General features: G+C 36.2%; 1 non-coding gene across 1 annotated transcript; it reads left to right on the forward strand.

The window, feature by feature from the left end:
* The first annotated feature begins 4,571 nt into the window (after positions 1–4,571).
* On the forward strand, positions 4,572–4,678 carry LOC112826958 (U6 spliceosomal RNA). Its single transcript, XR_003209098.1, has one exon. It is a non-coding gene; the product is annotated as a U6 spliceosomal RNA (small nuclear RNA).
* Positions 4,679–11,095: the final 6,417 nt, after the last annotated feature.

Below are 11,095 nucleotides of genomic sequence, written 5' to 3' on the forward strand. Positions count from 1 at the left end.
TTATTTCAAAAAAGAAAAATCAGGTGTTCTAAGCATCAGTTTACTCTCTTCATCTCACGTAAGAGGTGCAAGAGAAATGAACTATCCCTTGTTTCTGTCCCAAATCTCTTGCATTCTGCCACCATCCACAAAATTGTAATGGACTACCTTGTTATCTTGTAATTAGGGTAAAATACTCCAACTTCACAGTCCTTGATAAGTTTATATTCAATACAATATTTTCAATAAAGAAAACCAAAGTCAATCAGGGAATTTTAAAATGAGATGAAACAGATCAGTTTTCCAACTCCCTTTTATCTTAAATGAAAAACTTGAATTTTAGAAATTAACTGGCTTTCTCAAGTTCATAGTGTATCAATAGGAAGGCAGGGACTATATCTTAGATTTCATAATTCCTAACAATGATGTTTTTCCCAAAAATTACAGAATTATATCTGATACACTTTTGAACTTGATTAACACAACTCTGAAGTATAACTTGTTTCTATCTACTTTTTCCAAATGAGTTTATGAACCCTATATTAACTTTCACTAATTGATGCCATACAAAAAACAATCTTAGTGCTTTAAAACAATTTTGTTTTGTTTTGTTTTCTACTTCAGACTTACGAGTACAGCAGAAGAACTGTGACTCTGATAAGCTGGCCTGAGCTTAGGCCTGGGAAGGGTTTGCTCAGCCTAATGGGGCTCAACCTGGTTCTGCTGGACTGGGTTTGACCTCATTTTGCTTACCCAGGTGAACCTCTTTGTCTCTACTCATTTCCATTTCATAATCCAGGCTGAAAGGGATTTACATGTGGGACATGCTGTTCTAGAAAAATGCCAAGTAAGAGTGCCCCCCCAAACTCTTAAATGCACTCATAGTTTCTGTTTGAAAATGGCAAAGATCACATCTGCTCAAATCCACTGTCTAACACAGTTCACCCAGCCAAGACAAAAAAAGTTCACAAGCAAAGACCATAAAACAGGAAAGCACAGATAGGGTGGGGAGGAAAGAAGTGATTGCAACAATTGGGTAAAAATTTTAAAAAGTACCATATACATACCCAAGATTTTAAGTATAATTTTACAATTCTTACAGAGGAATACATCCTTTTTAGATATGTTTAAAAAAGCTTTGACCATGTAAAGCACTGAGTAAGCTAAAAGCACTGGGAGTTCATTGGACTGAGTTGCAAGCATATGCCTCTCATGTATCTCCATGCCTGTCAGTAGAGGCAGTGACTTTCTTTTTTCCAGACTATCTTTACAAGGATAGTTAAGTAGCAGACAGCATTGCAAAGTAAGAGACAGGGTCCCACTCCAGACCCAAGCTGGTTTGTACGTTGTCTAGTGTAGCAAATATAACCTCCCTCTGGGCAAAGGTCAGGCCAATGATCTATGATAAAAGAATCGTCTCCCCAAAGCACATGGTTCCTTCCCTTTAATTCAGCCCCCTGCAGGAGCAGGTATCAGGTGGCCCTCTCTCCATCACCCTGTGGGACTGGAGTGTGTGAGAACAGGTGCAACTATGGCATTCTGACCATTATTGTACTATGATTAATAAAACTGTCTATTGTCTACAACATAAGTTTCTCAGGTTTTCTACTGTCATCTCTGAAAATGTACCCGGCTAACTTGTCAATGAGAAAGTAGAGTAAAATCTCATATACTTCACTGTTCTTGACAACTGTAAGTACCTCTATAAACTTAAGGTTGTTCTCAACTAGTCATTTAAGGTGCCAGCACAGTGCTAGTCATGTTAGTTAGTGCTTCTGAGATCCTGAGGTCTCCACGCAGGCATGGATTCTTTGCTTTTCCTCATGTTCACTCTGCAGATAAGCTCACCATCTATTTTTAGGATATATAAACTATTGAAAGAATCATTTTGCTTCCCATGACTAAATCTATAAAGTCAATCTTTTCTCTTTCCCTTATGTTTCCCTTTTCCCTCATGTTCAAATGAAAGAAATGTTTCATTTTCTGTATCTTTCAGTTCCCCTCCCTGATCTTTCTCAAAATCATCTTCACATTTTATTAGGGCTCATTTAAAACAACAGAACAGAACCTAAAAGTGACTAATCAAAATTAACAACAATAAAAAATTCCTTTACTGTATTTTCCATTCTACAAAAATTTTTCTTTTTTTTATTAACATATAATGAATATTTGTTTCAGGGGTACAGGTCTGTGATTCATCAGTCTTACACAATTCACAGCGCTCACCATACATACCTTCCCCAGTGTCCATCACCCAACCACCCCATCCCTCCCACCCCCTCCACTCCAGCAACCCTCAGTTTGTTTCCTGAGATTAAGAGTCCCTTATGGTTTGTCTCCCTCTCTGGTTTTGTCTTGTTTCATTTTTCACTCCATTCCCCTATGATCCCCTGTCTTGTTTCTCAAATTCCTCATATTAGTGAGATCATATGATAATTGCCTTTTTCTGATTGACTTATTTCCCTTCGTATAATACCTTCTAGTTCCATCCACGTCATTGCAAATGCAAGATTTTGTTTACCCAGGCAATATCTGCATAATATTCCATTGTATGTATATAGCACAATTTTTAACTGTACAACTTACCTTCACACATGTATATATTTTAAAAAGGTTGGTTAATTAGTCTTCTAAATTTTATCATCTTTTAATGATTCTTGAATCTACCCTCATCATTCCAACAAAAATCTTCTTTGTTAACATTAATAATTTATAGGACAGCATAACCAATTCATAGTACATAATTTCTAAATTGTATTTTTCATAAACATTGACCACTTAAAAGTTGACCCCTCCTTCTTTTTTTAATGATTTTATTTATTTATTTATTTTGGGGGGGAAGTACAAGCAGGTGGGGGGAAGGATCAAGGAAGCGGGAGAGAGAATCTCACGCTGACTCCCCACTGAGCAATGGAGCCCAATGCAGGGCTTGATCTCATAACCTTGAGATCATGACCTGAGCCAAAATCAAAGAGTCCAGTGCTTAACTGACTGAGCCACCCTAGTGCCCCTTGACTGCTCCTTCTTAAGACACTTTCAGTTTTTGTCTTTTGACATTATACTATCCTGGTATTTCTGCTACCTCATTCACTGCTCTGTTTCATTCAGTTTGGTCATTTTTCATCTTTGTTTACTCAACCATTAAACATGAAGATCTTCAAAACATAATCATAGGAATGCTTCTAATGCTATCTTTTCTTATTTGGTGAAGTCATCTACTATTATGGCTTCATATAACATTCTCACAAGCACTGTAGCAGTAATCCAGTTTCTCTACACCCTTACCAGCATTTGGTGCTATCACTATTTCTTACTTTATCCATTCTGAATCGTTATGCAGTGATATTTCATTGTGGTTTGAATTTTTATTTACATAATAAACACCTTTTCACATGCTTATTTGCCATCTATATGTCCTTTTGGGTGAACTGCTATTCATGTTTTTTGACCATTTTCTAATTGGATTTTTTTTTTTAAAGATTTTATTTATTTGACAGAGAGAGACACAGCGAGAGAGGGAACACAAGCAGGGGGAGTGGGAGAGGGAGAAGCAGGCTTCCCGCGGACAGGGAGCCTGATGCGGGGCTCGATCCCAGGACCCTGGGATCATGACCTGAGCCGAAGGCAGACGCTTAACGACTGAGCCACCCAGGCGCCCCTCTAATTGGATTTTTTAACAGCTGAGTTTTGAGATACTGTTATATATTTTAGATAGAAACCCTTTGTTGGATATACAGATTGCAAATATTTTCTCTTAGAATGTAGCTTGTCTTTTCATTCTCTTCACAGGGTCTTTTACAGGTAACAGTTTTAAATTTTGATGAGGAACAATTTGTCAATTTTCTTTTTATCCACCATTATTTTGGTGTCAAGTCAAAGAACTGTTAGACTAGCTGTAGTTATCTGAGATTTTTTTCTCAAAAATTATTATTTTATGTTTTATATCAGTGAAACTGAACAAGGCAGAGTTGGTTGGGGCTAGCCAACATCTCACCTCTCCTGCCATTTCTGTAGTGCCCAGCTGAAAGCTGAGCCTTCCTGCCCACACTACAGCACATGGCAGTATGAGTTATCACCTCTTTACCCCCTTACTGTTGTCAGACCCAGTGGCAAGCTGATCTTACATCCACTTGGAGGCAATGAATTGGTGCATGTGGTGTCTCACTTTTTGGGGGAAAATGTCAAGGAAACCAAAGAAATTCCAATCTACCTATCTACAGCCAGGCAGTGTGAGTCAGTGCTGAGGCAGAGTCAACTGGAACCATCAGGAAGCTGAAAATGCTTATGTCCCCAGCCCTCACACTGCACCTCAATGGTAAGACTACCCATTAAAAAATAGGAATACATCAGGGGCACCTGGGTGGCTCAGTCAGTTAAGTATCTGACTTCAGCTCAGGTCATGATCTCAGAGTCCTGGGATCGAGCTCTGCCTGGACCCCCTCAGGAAGTGTGCTTGTCCCTCTCCCTCTGCACCTTCCCCTGCTTGTGCGCACTCTCTCAAATAAATACAATCTTTAAATAAAAATAAGAATGCCTCAGATCTAGACAGAGGAAATACTTAAGGCAACTATATTTTAAAAGTGAGAATAATAGTGCTTGCTTCAGCAGCACATATACTAACACTGGAACGATACGGAGAAGATTGGCATGGCCCTTGTGCAAGAAATAAAGTATGAATAATAAAGGTATCTGAATGAAAATAAGGTTTCTGCACTTCAATCTAAGTAGTAAAATGCTGAGATCAGTAGATTGTGATAATTTCTGTCTATTGTAATAACCACGGGAACCACTAAGAAAACTATATAAAACAATATACTCAAAAAATACTATAAGTAAATCAACATAGAATTCTACAAGAAAAACTCAAGTAACTCACAGGAAGGCAATAAAAGGGAAACAGAACAGAGAGCTAAACAAACAGAAAACTAATAAAATGATAGATTTAAGTCCTAGTATATTAATAATCACATTGTATGTAATGGTCTAAATATAGCAATTAAAATATACAGATTGGCAAAGTAGATTAAAAAAACATGATCCAACTATATTTTGTCTACCAAAAGCTCATTTCAAATACAAGGATATTGTTGTATTGAAAGCAAAATAATGATGATGAAAATGATACATCATCCAGGTATTGCTTTAAAAAACAAAGTAAGACAGATGGCTATATATGATAAAATATAGACTCCTGAACAAAGAAAATAATTAGAGATAAAGAGGGACTTCGTATGTTGATAAAAGTATCAATTCATCAGTACAATGTTATGATCCTAAATGTGCATGCCCCAAACAACAAAGCTTTAAAGTACATTAAACAAAATCTGATACAGCTGAAAGGAGAAATAAAGAAATCCATACTATACTTGTGAACTTCAACACAATCCTTTTGGTGATTATGAAAGTACAGGACAGCATATCAGGAAGGACACACAATAAATGAACAACACAAGTGATACTAGTAATCACTTTCTTATGGTATTACTTGAGAAAAAAATGTTGATTTAGAAAAATACAATTCACCAGTATAATTCTATACAATGCACTTTAAAAAAAAAAATAATCCTGAGAGTAATTTCAGAGACGTAAGAGCCAGAATAAGAAAAAACAAAACAAAAACAAATTGCAAACAAATAATCTTTAGACATGTAGGGCAATACAAACTAAACCCTGTTTCTACAAAATGATGATGATGATGATTATGATGATGATGATGATGATGATACTGTCTAATAGACATTAGGGGGATGAATGATACAGTATAGACATCCATATATGTGGATGTCTGTGTAATATTTCTGTGTGTGTGTACATATATATGTAAAGATAATTTATGGTAGAGGTAGATATGACTCCACTTAGAAATTGGCCAAATTTCATTATATTGAGAGCTTTAAATACACTTTTCTCAATTTTTGATAGATCAAGCAAAAAATGTAGTAATAATAGAGAAGACAGCAACATCAAAATAAATAAACTTATTAATCTGTTATGAAACCCTTCAATTAACAATTAGCAAGGAATTTTTTTTATATTTTATTTTCTCTTGAGTGCAGTATTTCAAAAATTGACAATGTTGTAGACTACATAGCAACTCACAAAGAATGTCAAAGATTCTGTATCATGCAGATATTTTTAAAGCATTGTAATTTAATTAGGATTCATTTTGAAGATAGTACAAATAATAACCATATGTTAGGGGTTGAATTGTGTCCCCCTAAAAAGACATGAAGTCTTAATGCCAAAATACTTATGAATGTGACCTTATGTGAAATAGGACCTTGGGTAATATAATCAAGTTAAAATGAGGTTATGCTGGATTGGGTTATGCCCTAATCCAATGACTAGTCTTCTTACAACATGTGGTGTGTATATATATATATATAATGGAATATTACTCAGCCATCAAAAAGAATGAAATTTTGCCATTTGCAATGATGTGGATCGAACTAAAGGGTATTATGCTAAGTGAAATAAGTCAGTCAGAGAAAGATAAAGACCATATGATTTCACACATAGGTGGAATTTAAGAAACAAAACAGATGAACATAGGGGAAGGGAGGATAAAAATGGAGAAGGGGGCAAACCATAAGAGACACTGAACTCTAGGAAACAAACAGGGTTGCTGGAAGGGAGGCGGGTGGGGGGATGGGATAACTGGGTGATGGGCATTAAGGAGGGCACGTGATGTAATGAGCACTGGGTGTTATGTGAAACTGATGAATCACTAAATTCTACTCCTGAAACTAACAATACAGTATATGTTAACTAAATTGAATTTAAATAAAGAATAAAAAATATAAATTAAAAAAAAGAGGGAAATTTGGACACAATCATGCAGAAGGTAAGACAATGTGAAGACACAGACACACAAGGGAGAATGGCATGCAAAGACAGAGGCAGAGGTTAGAGAGATGCATCTACAGGCCAAGGAACACCAGAGCTTTCCAACAACCACCAGAAGTTAGGAAGAGGCATGGAACAAGTTCTCCCACAGAACCTCAAGACTGAACCAATCCTGCTGATACCTGGATTTTGGACTTTTAGTTTCCAGAATTGTAAGATAATCTTTTCTGTTGGTTTAAGCCACCTAGTGTGTGGTAATTTGTTATGACAGCTCTAGAAAACTAACACCATAATTTTGGTTATGGTAAACAAATGATGGATTGAACAAGAAGTTGTAATGAAAGCTTAAAAACACTATGACCAACAGCTGCCTAATACAATTCAAGTGCATATGGGAAATTCACCAAGGAAGACCATATATTAGACAAAATACTAGATCATAAAGAGATTTCTCAATTAATTTTAAATTATTATAGATATACACATATATGCTCTAGCTGCAACTATATTACACTCAAAATCTATGAATAATAAGATATCTAGGAAACCCCTAAATAGTTGGAAATTAAGTGAACCTTTTCTAAAGAATTTATGGGTCAAAAAGTCACATGGACTATTTTTAAATAAATCATAATGAAAATATAGCATATCAGAAATAATGCTGCATCTAAAAGCATTCTATAGAGGGAAATGTATAATTGTAAAAACTCTTATCACTTAGGGAAAACAGTTTAAAATCAGTTATTTAAACTTCACCTTTATTTTTATTTATTATATATAATTACATATTTAATATATTATATATTTAATATATAATTAAACTTCACCTTTAAAAAGTAGAATCAGAAGAGTAAATGAAATTAGAAGTAAGCAATAGAAAGGAAACAATATACTTTTGCTTCCCCTTACCAAACTTCTAAGGCTCTAACTGCTCACAACAAGCCCTCCAGAATCTCTTTATCACTTGCCTCCTGAAAACATATCCACCAATGCATATATCTCTTTACCACCCATCACACCTTCCTCTCGGTGCTGACTATGAGCCTCTTGGGAGGAGCCTTCTGCAGAGTGTATAGAACTCTTCTGTTTGTGGAGGTGGACTAAGACTGGGAAAATTGCTTCCCTTCTGGGTCAACATGAAGAAAATTAAAATTGAAGCAACTCAGAGCTCATGGCCAGAGCTGAGAGAGATAGTAGTCCTGAAACCACCTCTCAAAAAATATGAAGCTAGAAGGGAGAAAGTTAAAACTCTACCAATTTCTCTACATTAAAAAAAAAAAAAAATCTGTGCAACATACCACTGAAATCCAGGGGAATAGCAGACATGGTAGTAGAAATGATCAGAGTGATATTTTGCATGCTCTCTCTTTTTTCTTCTTCAAATATTTAATCTTATTGATATGAAAATATGTATCCTGAGAGTGTTTAAATGAAATATCCATAATAATACAGGCATTTTGGAAATTATACCACAATACTTATTGAAAACATCATTGTTATTTTATATTGTGTGAAATACCTATAAACTGCTCCTGGGTGAATATATCACCTCTAGTTTGGTTGGAATACTTAAAGCCAACAGAACTTGCATATCCTGCACAGTGCTAAATAGTGGTGGACATTTAATGACAGCATGGGCTTACAAGAGATTTGGACAGCAGGAAGCCTTAAAAAATGAGTTCACTCTTCTCCATCCTCTGATCTGCTTCCAGGGCTCCTTGTAGCTAAAATAGATGAGAGACCAGAAAGCACCGAATACCCATTGCCTTAGTCCATTCTTCTCAGAATCCTAGAACAAAAAGCAGGTGGGAAAGATCTAAAGGATCTTTAGATTTAGATTTAGAAAGATCTAAATAGGGAGATATTCACTACAGTCTACTATGTAAATTTTCAGGATCTACTCTTAGATATTTTTTCTATAATAAAAGTCTCATCCCTAACTCAGAGGAAGCACCAAGTTTCAAACACAACTATGTTAACTGTTGATGTTAACTCAGCCAAACTCCTATCTGAAAATTAAATGTTCATCATACACAGTGGTTTTATACAAGATTAGGGAGAGATGATGATAGTTAGTAATATGGAATATGGGATCCCACACTCTTCCTACCTCTGATGCTGACCTAATAGCTAATCATGTCTGCCTTTTTCCACACACATTCAAATGTCCCCTTAGTATCTTCTAACTTTTTAACATCTACTTTATCTGATCATGTGATCCATATCTTTATTCATATAGCATCTAATTCCTTCTGGTCTTTTCTATATTGGATTTCTGAAGTTTTTCTTTGACAAGAGAATAATAAGAGTCACCCCAATCAATCTCATTTGGTTACAGATATTTTGCTCCATATTAAAGTGCAAAAATGTTCACAATCCTCCACTTTCCCCATATGCACACATCTTTGCATTGTAATGTTACAGCCTTTTCCATTAATAAAATGAATCTTTTGTCTTTTTAATATGGGCTAGCCTTTGGACTTGTTTTGGCAATAAATACATGGGAATTAATATTGTGTGAGATTTGAATCCAGGCCTCAGAGTATCTTGTATGTTTCTGCCCTTGTTCCAGGAATGTTGTTGAGTTGTCATTTGAACAAGGCTCCACTAGCCTACTAGAGGATGAGAGACTATGTGGAGAAACTTGGCTAAAACCCAGTCAACTCTACAGAAACAAAGTTTACTTGCTGCAAAGTCAACACCACAGCTGATTTCTAAAGATGCATTAATAAGCTCAGCTGAGATCAGATGATCAGCAGTTAAGATCAAACTGCTGATCATCTGAATCATGAGCTTAAAATTAGATTTTTTTAAGCTTGTGAGTTAATATCTCCATAATATTATTTCATTTTCTCTTATTTTATAGCATAGACCCAAATCTTCCCAGATAGGAAAAATCTGTCGTGATGGTGAAGAGAGTGATCTTAATCTCTGTCTGTAGGTCCTTTGCTATAAGGAGTTCAAATGGTGACAAGTATCACTGAATCCCCTTAGAACCATTTCAGATTTGGTTACTATGCTCTTTAAAATCCAAAGGTCATGATGAAAGGAAACATGGTTTCTTCTTTGAGTTATTTAGTGTAATAATTGGTGGATCCCAATTTGTCCATCCTTGCTATAAACTGACCATTAATTTAAGGCATAAGCTCAATAATGTTATACCAAACTCCAATTTTCTCAACCACATGTTTCCAGCTAGCACCATAACTAGGTCTTCAGTATACCAGTCAATCATTCTATTAAGCCAGCTCTTTATAGGTAAGGGAACACAAAATAAGACAAATGAACCCCATGCCATGAGCCCATTGCTACATGTCTTTGGTCAGATATGATATGTGTGAAATATGTTGATGAATAAAGAATGGTAAAGTTTCATGGGTGGTGGTGTCAGAAGAGCCTCTGAGGGCAATAAAGGCAAATCCATATGCAGAATGTAGTTCAATACATGTGAGAAGAGAGACCTTCCATTTGTATGATGTGTGGAGCCCAATGTGGTTGATTTGCCACCTGGTAGTTAGCTGGAATCCCACTGAGAGTGCCATATCAAGTAAAATGATGGCCAGTGCAGGTTAGGCAACAAGGTATTTCTGCAACCAGATAATCTCTGGAGAGGGAACCCCATGTTTTTGAGATCATGTGTACCCCTAGGTATAGGCTAATGGATAAGTAATGAAGCAGTAGCATCAGATGCCACGAAATTCTGTTCAACCAACTCACTGCTAATACAGTTTAATCATGCTTTCCAAAATTTCTCAGGCCTACTCTCCTCTACACTATTTCTATTTTATAATGGGATATTTACGCACCCATCAAATTGTGTAGTTTATTGGATAAACTACTAATAATGTTTTTTTTAAAGATTTTATTTATTTATTTGAGAGAGAGAATGAGATAGAGCATGAGAAGGGGGAGGGTCAGAGGGAGAAGCAGACTCCCTGCTGAGCAGGGAGCCCAGTGTGGGACTCGGATCCCAGGACTCCAGGATCGGAACCTGAGCCAAAGACAGTCGCCCAACCAACTGAGCCACCCAGGTGCCCACTAATAATGTTATTATAGGTGATGATGGTATGCATGCTAATCTGGCTTGTAGACTCTACCGGACAATTAGCAAGTCACAGAATCTGTTGGTAGAAAAAAAGTGTGTCTTTTTCCAAAACCCGAGGGGTCTATTGTTGTATTTGGCCTATGGGTTTGCTAAAGATTCTATACAAGATTTTGTTTCCTCAACACTTATAATTAGCTGGGTCTACAAATGGCAGGGAAGTTTGCA

This window comes from Callorhinus ursinus, unplaced genomic scaffold (assembly GCF_003265705.2).
Source record: "Callorhinus ursinus isolate GAN/ISIS: 27379988/994484 unplaced genomic scaffold, GSC_fseal_2.0 scaffold7, whole genome shotgun sequence".
NCBI lineage: Eukaryota > Metazoa > Chordata > Mammalia > Carnivora > Otariidae > Callorhinus > Callorhinus ursinus.